The sequence below is a fragment of the Dermacentor silvarum genome, chromosome 5, assembly GCF_013339745.2.
Source record: "Dermacentor silvarum isolate Dsil-2018 chromosome 5, BIME_Dsil_1.4, whole genome shotgun sequence".
In the NCBI taxonomy this organism is placed as follows: Eukaryota; Metazoa; Arthropoda; class Arachnida; order Ixodida; family Ixodidae; genus Dermacentor; species Dermacentor silvarum.
In genome coordinates, this window is record NC_051158.1 from 144,604,601 (window position 1) to 144,615,543 (window position 10,943).

General features: G+C 43.7%; 1 long non-coding RNA gene across 1 annotated transcript; it reads right to left on the reverse strand.

Moving 5' to 3' along the window:
- Positions 1 to 4,877: 4,877 nt before the first annotated feature.
- On the reverse strand, positions 4,878 to 9,252 carry LOC125946044 (uncharacterized). Its single transcript, XR_007467344.1, has 3 exons — positions 9,172 to 9,252; positions 7,927 to 8,036; positions 4,878 to 4,971 (listed from the first exon to the last, which is right to left on the reverse strand). It is a non-coding gene; the product is annotated as an uncharacterized LOC125946044 (long non-coding RNA).
- Positions 9,253 to 10,943: the final 1,691 nt, after the last annotated feature.

Consider the following 10,943-nt stretch of genomic DNA (forward strand, 5'->3'; position numbering starts at 1 on the left):
TGCATCTACCAGTTTGGCTGACATAACTGCCACAGGAGAGCGGTATGTGGTAAACCACCTCTGTCTCGCAGCGTACGAAGCCCTTAACATGCTGTTTTGCACTCTTTTGTGAAGTGCGTGCACTGTTCACAGCATAGCACATTCGTGCCAGTTTTTCCGAGCGGAAGAGACTATGGGACTATTGGAACTCAAAACTTGTTAAGAGAGACATCGCATTGAACAGTATCAGATCCGCGCTTGAATGGTGATGCGAGCATCAGAAAGCTCGGAGTGCAAACCAAGAGGCTCAAGCAGGTGGATTTCCCTGGTGAAACAATCGCTTCTGTTGTTGAAAGCCTATTTGGTGAAGTAAGGTCTGGTGTGGGGAGCAGGGGAGCCGATAAAGAATGGTCAAGGAAGCTGTTAATGGTGCCTTATTTGCACAACCTCTCCCACCACTTGAAGAAAGTGGCCGGAAAGTGCGACCTTCCCATAGTGTTCTCCGCTCAGAAAAACTGGGGTGAATTTGCCGTGCAGTGAACAGTGCACGCACTTCACATAAGTGTGCGAAACAGCATGCTAAGGGCTTCGTACGCTGCCAGACGGAGGTGGTTTACCACAACCCGCTCTCTTGTGGCAGGTGTTATGTCAGCCAAACTGGTAGATGTTTTAACGACCATTTGAGGGAGCATCGAGCATCCGTGCAGGCTTTCGTAGCAGGGGGTCACTCGGCTGACCATTGCAAAAGGTGTCCTTGCACTCCAGTGTACGACGACACTTGTATACTAGGAAGTTTTAAGGATCAAAAAGAGAGAGAATTGCTTGAGGCATTTCACACGAAAAAAGGAAGGAGAAGGTTGCATTAGCACCGCATCACTTAATTTGTCAAAAAGAGAAGAGATATATTTGCAAAAGGTTTCCAAGTTGGCGGGCTTGAAGAGCGTAACTTGATGTATAACGTGTAGTACAAATGTGTCTTTGATCTTGCGCAAATCAGGATGTTCCGTAGAGTTGTATGACATGACTATCTGTTGTGATCGCGCCGACACAATGTGCGCCATGGCGGTATTTTGTCCAATGTTTCTGCGCAGAAACTGCTGCTTGTGTAATTTTTCTGCTGTAAACCTCAGCTGAAGTTCGGCGATTGTCCTCTGTGCAATCTTTCTGTGATCCGTTCTCACACAGCGCCGTTATACGATGTTCCATCAAACCCGTACTGATAACGTAGGCACAGTGTCACTATGAAAACTGACGAAGCACGATTAGAAATGGCATCAGACAACGCATTGCTACAAGATCATGGCCCTGAACTTGTTAATGAAAAAATACCAATAACGTGCCAAACATTCGGCGCAGCACACGGTATGGCCTAGCGAGCAGATCCACACAGAAACACAGAGCACAGGAAATAAGCAAGCTGACAACTCTATGCGTACACATGAGCATGTATGTTGTGGTGCTCAGGTGTACAGCCTTCCGCATTTTCATCCATATTGTGCGAGCATCCATCCCGCATCATTTTAGCACCTCTAAGCGCAATAATCAGCAAGACATATAGAACTCTCAGGTGCACCAAGCACTATCCTGTGCAAAAGTCGTGTAATGCGATGTCCCGTTCAGGATGATGCACAACCATATTATAGTGTTCTCATGTAATATAGTTAAAAAGCGGGAGGCCTTATCATGCTCATTGCATTTTGTCAGGGGTCAGAGAAACACTCTGCCCGGATTACCAATGAGATCTCTGCCGGTCGTGAACAGTGGATGACAAGAGTGGCATGGAATGAAGCAGAATTTGCTACAAACTTGCGATCTTGCAACTTTTGGAGATATCGCAGCTGCGTACAACGTATGGAAACCTTTGGGTGATAACATTTTCCCTACAGTGTTGCAGTCAAGATTTCGAGATACCCGGAGCACAGCACAGAAGCATTGCTAGATAAGAAGTCAAATATACATAAAGTCAATACTGAGCCACGAAAAAATTTTCGACTTAACTGATATGTTCAGATATCAGAGTTTGAGTTAACAAGGGTTCAAGGGATAATCCGGAGTCCCCTACTACAGCATGCCTCATAATCATATCGTGGTTTTAGCATGTGAAACTCAAGAATTTAATTTTTTAGAGCAAACAGTATATGCATAAGACCAAATGATAATATAGAATATGCTGACAGCAGCTACATAAACAAAAATTTCATACTTTCAAGAAATTGTCAGATGGTCTGAGCAAAGATCTACTAATGCCAAAATTATGGCCATTAGTTATAAAAGGCCTATTCTGCAATACCTTCCTTACATTTAACTCAAATTATATGTGCAGTGTACACACATGGTGCTAACTACAGCTGAAAAAGATTGGCACTATTCCTTGAAGTAAGAAGTGCATGGTACTTTTTCACGGAATAGCAGCAGTTTGCCTTGCGATTGTTAGCCTATGCAAATGGATTTAAAACTTCTTGACGTCCCTGTCCCCTGGACAGGTTCAATAGTCGCATTGCGCCTCCTTTCATCAGTTTTTGGCCACAAAGTCATGCAGATAAAAACATTAACCTGAGTTTGAACCTGTTAATGCATTCCGTTACATAATAATGCAATTGTGGTCACTGAAAAAAAGAAGCTCAAGTTGCGGAGCAGAAACAGATTCCAGGGTTACACCATGGCAGCTACGCCACGTGGACCTTTTCTTTTACTTCAGAAGGAGCTGACTGCAGGCATGTTCCACGGTGCAGGTTACTCTCGCCAAGATATCGTGAAGTATCCTGCAGTGTCGAAGTTCAGTCCTTTGCACAAAATGGCAGTTTCAGGTTTAGTGGGCTTGCAGGAAGACAAGCTGAAGTTAACTTCTTGGTTTAAACAGGCTTTTTTTGTTTTAATATGTCAAGCTTTCTTGCGACAGTTTGCACAGGTGGTCCCTTAGCGTCGCTATGAAGTGGACATAGAGCTGCTCTAGTTGGCATCTTGCAAATGTGTCAGTTTTCAAGCCCTTGATTTTCTGTCAGCATTCTTGAACTCTTGCTATTAGTAATTTCTGCCCGGCTGGCCGAATTATCCGGAGGCTCCACACTGACGCTACTGATGTCTTAAAGTGCCAACTTTTCAAGACAAGGTTCTTAGCTTTGTAAGTCTGGTTGAAGGAAAGGTGGCACTTATAGATTTCTAATCTGGACACGAGTAAGACTAACCAATGTGCCTTGGCTAAAATGTGTTATCCATAACTTCTGTAGGCAATTTTGTCAAAGCTTCAACGAAAATTCATCTAATCAGGTAACATGATGATGAGCATGTGCTCAATGACCAAGTTACTGCCAGCATGCTACCACTGAGAGCAATTTTCTCAACCCTTGACTAACTGCTATACACTATGGACAAGACGTAACCAAGATTCGCTGGCTTCTTTCAATAATGTCTAGAATAGGCACCTGTAAGTGCCACCTTTCCTACAACAACATTTGCAAACCGAAGAACCTTATCCTAAAAAGTCTGCACTTGAAGACATAGATAGCGTCAGTGTGGGGCCTCAAGATTATTCGGCAAGCCGAGAAATTACTGACAGCACGATTACAAGTACACCAACAGAAAACCAAAGGCTTGGTAGGCGATGCAATCTTCACAGCGCTAACTACAGCAGGTCATTGTTCAGAAGTTCTTGAATGCACAACTCTATGCCAACTTCACACCAATGCTACTGAAGCACCCATGCAGACAGTTGCAAAAAAAAAAAAAGCTTGATGCCCCACGAGAAATGCGCTCACTCAAACCATGCAAGTTATGTGTAACTTGTCTTCCTACAACTACAATGAACCTAAAGCTGCTGTTTTGCACAAGGGTACGAACACCAACACTGGTGCCTCACTCAACCCGAGTCACCTGCTCCGTGGAAGGTGCAGTCAGTCAGCTTCTTTGTGAAAATGAGGCACGCACCTGCACTGTCACTGAGCTGTACAAATTACAGAAGCACAGCCTACAAGCTTATGTGTCTTAGTGTGAGCAAAGAACCCGTATGGGCTCCAAAACCCATCGAACCATTTAACCCAACCCAACGAGCCAAGCTAGTTTCGTTCCGAGAAAAGTTGCAGGACGTAGGCTTTTCCTAGAATTCTTTCTCGGCCCAGAACAAGCTTGGCTTGTTGTGTAGGCACATAAATAATGAAAAGGCATGCATCACTACCTGTGAAAAAAAAGAATGCAAAAAAATGCACGTAGAGTACACAGGTGCAGTGTCTATCACATACCATTATTGTGCAGTAGATGCTACATTGGCTAAACAAGCCAAATGTATAAATGACAGGCTGCGTAACCACGCAAACTTGATGTGTGGGTCAGTTGACATTAGTATTGCACTGCTCTCAGTGCAATGTGCACCCATATTTAAAAACCACTTGATTGTGGCAAAATATAAGGACCAGAGTGCTTCAGAGATATGTGAATCTTTCCTTATTCAAATGACGGGGAACCAGTGTGTTAGCTCCCTATCAATAGAATTATTAGACATTGAGACTGCTTATCATCAATGTAAAACAAATCGCGCTAGCCATGCCATGCGCCCTTTTTTATTTGTGTGAGCAACATGCATTCAGATTGATCTATTCCACCCCTTTCGTCCTTGGCACCATATTGCTGTGCGAGTAAAAACTGGACTTTTTCTTAGTGAAAGAGTGTTAGTTTAACACACAAACTAGCTCCATGGCAGTTTGTAATAAAGGAGTATAAGCATCCTCTGAAAACATGCCCATAAAGAACAGTGCTAAAAGAGCTCTTTAAAAAAAGCACATGAGTGTATCTGTCATAAAGGCCAACTCTTGTATCTTTTACTTGACATATGTTTCAATACCAATATTGAGGTGCAAGCTCACCATAGTATATTACCTTGCCAATGAAGCAAATCACAGTAGTGTTTGACTGTCGTGGGAACAACTCGGATGTGAAGATTGGCACCAATTCGCAGCATAGCATGTTCTGCTTACACTTCATCACCAGGCCGAGCCATACCTATAGCAGCATTAAAACAAGTGAGCTTAGTGCCATAAGAGAAACAATATAGAAAGTGACACTGTGAACAAAGCAACCTTCATTAGGCATAAACAGTAATAAAATGTAGACATTGTACCCATAGCTAACTTGACTTTGAGCAACATAGCATGCACAGTAAGAAAGATCTGATGTATGAGCCATCTACTTGAAGAAGATTACTCGAAAGCCCCTTTTTGCCGCCCCCCCCCCCCTCATGCACGGATGGCTGTCTGGCTGAGTAAACCTGGTTTATCCCAGATATAGTGTAAGCAAGCGTTGTCACTTGGAGGGGCCAATCCTAATATTATTGCAGAACATGTATTCTTACAATGATGGTAATTTTTTTGTAACGCTGGCCATCCTGCAGACCCTGCAACATTATAGCATCGATAAGGCTAATCGCATTACCCGATAAGGCTAACCAATAAGTGTCCCAAGAAGCATAACTCTGGATTTCTACTGGGAAGCATTCACTACATTTTGACAAATATGCTTCTATAGCTTCAACTCTATTTTCATCAACATAGTACAAGCTTCAAGCATCTGCACAAACTTAATGCAAAAGGGTGCCATTAGGAATACCACAATAGTTTCCTACCAATTCAGCCTTTAAAATAAACACTAGCAAGTTCTTTACTATGCCTAGAACAAATGAAGCTGTTCTGGAATTGAATAAGCCTTTTCCATACATGCGAAAATCACCACCACTATGACTTGCTTATGGGCATTTTGTAGACAAAAAACACCAAGCACAAGAGTTGAAGCTTGGGCAAGTCGGTAACTTCATTTTGGTGGTGCTCACAATGAACACATGTGAGGGAAATAAGCGACAGACAGAGAGTGAAAGCATGCTGTGCTCTATCGCTCTCTGTCTGACTGTGACTTCCTTGGTATGCGTGCACTGTGGATGTTCCTTATCTCTTTAGTATGTGTGCACAGTGAATACCATTGAAAGGAACATAGAGATGAGATAATGCTAGAATGAATACAATGAACAAGAAACGTGCCTTCTGATGCAGCACATCCTTATGCGACACGATTTTCTGGCAACATCCTAAGCCTGCTATTGCACTGAAAATGGCTTATTCGAGCTGCTGTACAAGACAAGTTTGATTTTACAGAATACTGATGACATTTGTTCAATTATTTCGACAAACTTGTGGTTATGCAGTAATGTAAAAAGGTGGCATCATTAAAAGCCACCTTAATTTTTGTGTAAAAAATTAAATTACATAATGGGGTTTTACATGCCAGAACTACAGTCTGATTATGAAGCACGCCGTAGTGGACCGCCTGGGGTTATTTAACGTGCACCTAAATCCAAGCGCACGGGTGTTTTCGAATTTCACCCCCTTGGAAAGGCAGCCGCCATGGCCAGGATTTCATCCCGAGACCTCGTGCTTAGAAGCTCAACACCATAGCCACTAAGCAACCATGGCAGGTATGCAAAAAAAAGAAAGCATACAGTCAACTCCAGAGATCAGGCTAGGTATAAATAAGCAACAGTCAACAAGCTGAACCTTTGCATGATTGCTTTGCATAATGGTTGAGGTAAAAACAATTGCCGAAACATTCCAGATGCACTCAACACGATTTGGAGAAGACAGCATATGAGAGTTAAAAATGTTGAAAGGGAAATGTTTAGAGTAGTGCTTTGCTGCTGCAATGGTTTTTGTCAGTGCGCCAGTGAGCACAGTACGACTGAGGCAGCTGCTGAAAATAATAGATCCTCTTTATGGCTTTTTAGGGACTGATTTGCATGGTTTGTTGCATGCCTCAGGAATTTGCTTATTTATTTATAAACATATATCATAGGCTCCAGTGGGAGTATTGCGTGAGGTGGTAGGAAAAAATTTCTGAACTAAAAAGGAGAACATTCACAAAAGAACTCAAACAAAAGAAGAAAAAAACCTCTCTCACAATGTGGCTGCAAATCGGGCAGCTAGCTTATAAAAACAAAGCAATTAGAAACAGTTTCATACTGGTAGTGCTTTAGGAGACAGAATGTTAAATTCTGAGCTTCGAACACTTTAAGCCACCTTTTGTGGCCTTTTGGTCTGAGGTCCCGTTCTCTCTAGTATTATGGGAATCAATAACCCCGCTCCCCCCCAAATTTTAAAAAAATGTAATACACAATTAGGTCAACTTACGGAAATATAATTAAGAACACAGAATCTGCGCATGCACACATGTTAGAAGAGAGAGAAACGGAAGTCTACAAGAATGCATAATAACAAAGGTAACCAAAGCCCTGCTGCTTTTGTTGGGCAAATCATAGCAAGACATGAAAGGATATGCATGCCTCACAAGATGGTCCCTAAAAGATTGCCACAATGCAGTCAGTAGGGAACACATCATGCATTTCTACAATAGCCTCCAATTACATTTAACTCAGAGCAGGCTACTTAAATGAATTGATTAAACTGAACGTAGGCCAGATTCAAAATATGCAATTCAAGTAGACCGAAACTGCAAGTTATGAATATAGCATATTCATAGCAACAGTGCTGTACATTATGTCATACATGCCAACCTGTGAACGTTATATTTTGTAAAAATTCTGCAGACAAAAATTTTTTATTGGCGAGGTAGCACACATTTTTTTAAAGCTTCCTCTCAGCACCCACACTGTTGCATTGATACACACATAATTAACCATTATTTAACAGCACACAAAGCAGCAGCGAACTGAAACACCAGAACTGACAACACTGTTTTATATCACCAGAGCACATTTGCAGTGTTCTTGCTGCTGCTGATTTAGCCTGTTTAAGAAGTTTATCTGAACAAACTGGCCTAAAGCAAGTGCCCCCTCTGGTATGCTCGTTAGAGATCTTCACGAAAAATACGAAAAATTCAGGAGAGTTGACAGGTATGAATTATACCAACAAAACCAACAGCTTGTGTAAGTGGCAGGGACCATTTTGTACACACCTTGTCGCAGCATGCAGATCAGATGATTTGCCGTGCTGTTCCGGCTGCAGAAATGTCTTAGGTTCCTATGCGGTGTAGAGATGCCTCTGGTTCACGAAATCTTGACATCCCTAAACAATAAGAAATGTTCAATTTACTGTAATCCCTGCTGAAACTGCAAGTTAACAAGATCATGTTACATTCTGAAAAGTCTCACACAACCAAACTACACGAAGCTGCATCTGGTTGTGCAAACATCTGATTGTTACACCACAAGCGGTTATTTAACATGAAATGAAACTGCAGCAAACATAAATCTACTATCAAAAGCTTCACACAAATGCACATCTTTAGGAAGTGAAATGTGAATTGTACTACGAAGAAAATTCCTTAGCACATGAAAAGTGTTCCAAAATCGAATTTCTTTATGCGGTGGAACAAAGCATTGTCTCGAAGGACGATGCACTGGAAATTACAAGAACAAACGCCCTATTTTACAGCAGAAAAAAAAATTCGATGAAAAAGAAACACGGCTGTTGTAATCTCGGCTTCTCTGAAATAAACATTTACAAGCACACGAAAACACACAGGACACCCAACACAAGAAATACAGCCTGTCTGGCGACACTATATGTAGTAGAATTCGCTTATGTAGTAGAATTCGCATCTGGCCATGCGTCAGACACAACAATCTAGTACCATCTCGCGCAGCCGTTAGCTGACGTACAGCCTCCCGCATTTTTCACTATATCGCACCAGCATACTATGAAATGGGTGTGCGTCGTCCTGAGAATAGCAGCTTAGCAGATGACGCTTGCGCTGGAGAGTGCTTTATGCGCCTCTGCTTACTTTTGTCGGTCTCGCTAAGTATCGCCGTTGAAGGCGCTAAAATGGCCCATGATCGACGCTCGCGCAATATAGTTACAAATGCGGAAGGCTGTACTTCTAGAAATACCTATACAGAAATTACGTACACAAGCAGTAACTCTCCCTGCTTGATTTTTTTCTTTACCATTCAGGTCAAACAATCACCGTTAGCATACGTTATAGCAGAAAGCAAATACATGATAAAGCTCCTGGCAACGTCCAATACGTTTCAGGACATTTTTTGTGAGACTGTTCGCTAAATGTGCACTGCGACATGAACGAACATTCGAAAAACACATTTATCATTGTGGTCGCTTTACTAATCATCTCGTGATCCGTATAACAATTCACACTTCACGAACCATTGACTACAAAACTGCGCGCAAGCGCCGGACTTACCTTTCTAGGCGTAGTCGGAAAACGCTCCTTCATGTCAGGTCGCGGCGTCGACTGCACGACGATCCTTCCGACGTAAACACTGTTAAATTTCGGATGAACTACAGCACGTAATAGCTCAACAAATTCTTCCATGCACTGTGATCCGATGCGATATTATCAGAGGCCGGGAACAAAGAAAGCGCAAGCGGGCCATAACTACGATAATCGACATCGGCGAACCACGCGAAAGGTACTGCGAGCTACGTTACGCGGTCCCAGGGGTTAGGTGATCATCAAAGCACTCAAGGGGCACGACATTTTCTCTCGGCACAGCGTACACACGATTAAACATCCACATCGACCTGCCTTAATGCAGCGCGCACGCACAGCAACAGGGAGCAACAGCACGGTCATGCCCCTGGGGCAGTGGCGGCGCCTCCTGGGGGCACCGAAAGCGACCATGCTTTCGTGCTTTTGCCCACTTTCGGCCCTTTGGTGACCGCATGTATTGTGACGGCGTAGTATGTGGTAGTTGGTATGGGTGTTCTGTGGTAGTATTTCGATATTATGCGTCTTATACGGCGGGCTCCAGCCACGTTCCTTTCAATAGTGAGGACAGCAATCGCTGGATTTGCGAGCTGTGTGGCCGAGTGGTTACGACGCTTGCCTTGGGATCTGCGGTACGCGGGTTCAAATCCCGCTTTGGCTTAATTGTTGTTTTTTTTTGTTATTTATTAACCTTTTCTTTCTTTTTTTTCTCTGTGTTTGGCAGCGCCGTTGGTTGTGCCCCGGCGCCGACGCGAAGCGGCTGTCGTTGGGGTGTTGCGGAGCGCTCGCTCGTGTGTACCAATTTCAAATCGAATTTTACCGTAAATCTGTTCAAGCATTAAATCGAGCATGACAGCTACATGTAGACCTTTTTGGTGCCAGTGGGACCAGTATGAGCCAGTTTAAATGGTTTAACTACCAAACGGGTCCCCTGTTTAGACCCATTTCTGTGTCGGAGATTCCTGTTAAAACCTGCCTGCGGGCCAAATAGGCCCCTGTTTGGTGCCAGTGCCCAGTATGAACCTGTTTGTTCGCTAAACGGGGCCCCTGTTTAGACCTATTTCTGTGTGGGAGGGTCCCGTTTAAACCTATTTGCAAGCCAAACAGGACCCCGTTCAGACCTGTTTGTGTGTAAACGGGTCCTGTTTACACCTGTATGTTGCCAAACAGGACCCCGTTAAAACCCGTTTAAACCTGTATAACCCTGTTTGAATTTAAATAGGATTTTTTAGTAGGGACATGTTTATCTTTCACCGGTGACCACTTTTCACTGGCTAACAAATGTTAAACGTAATCGCTAGGCACAGGACGCGCCTGCAGGTATCGGAAGTTTCTGGAACGTTATCGATGCTTCTATCCGTTGTCTCTTGTCACCGACGCTCATGTCATCTGATTGTATGAGCAACGCGAATTATCCAGAACTTTCTGGAAGACACGCGGGTACCACGGATTATTCTGGGACCTTCGATGACTGATGTATAAAAGCCGACGCGTTTCGCCGCTGATCAGATTTCGACGATCGCCGTCTGTGTTCGCCGCTTTCGTTGTGCTTCGAGTGTAGCTTGATTTTGTGGGCCTGCAAGGGTTCGCCGTCAGCGCGCCACGTCCACAGCTTGGCGAGCGGTCACGTGACATCGCCGACTACCTCGCCAGAGCCCAGTGGCAATCACGACGACCCTCACGCTCGCCGTCACCAGGCCGCTACATCTCGCCCCGGGTTGGGCCGGGTAAGGGCTGTATGCCGG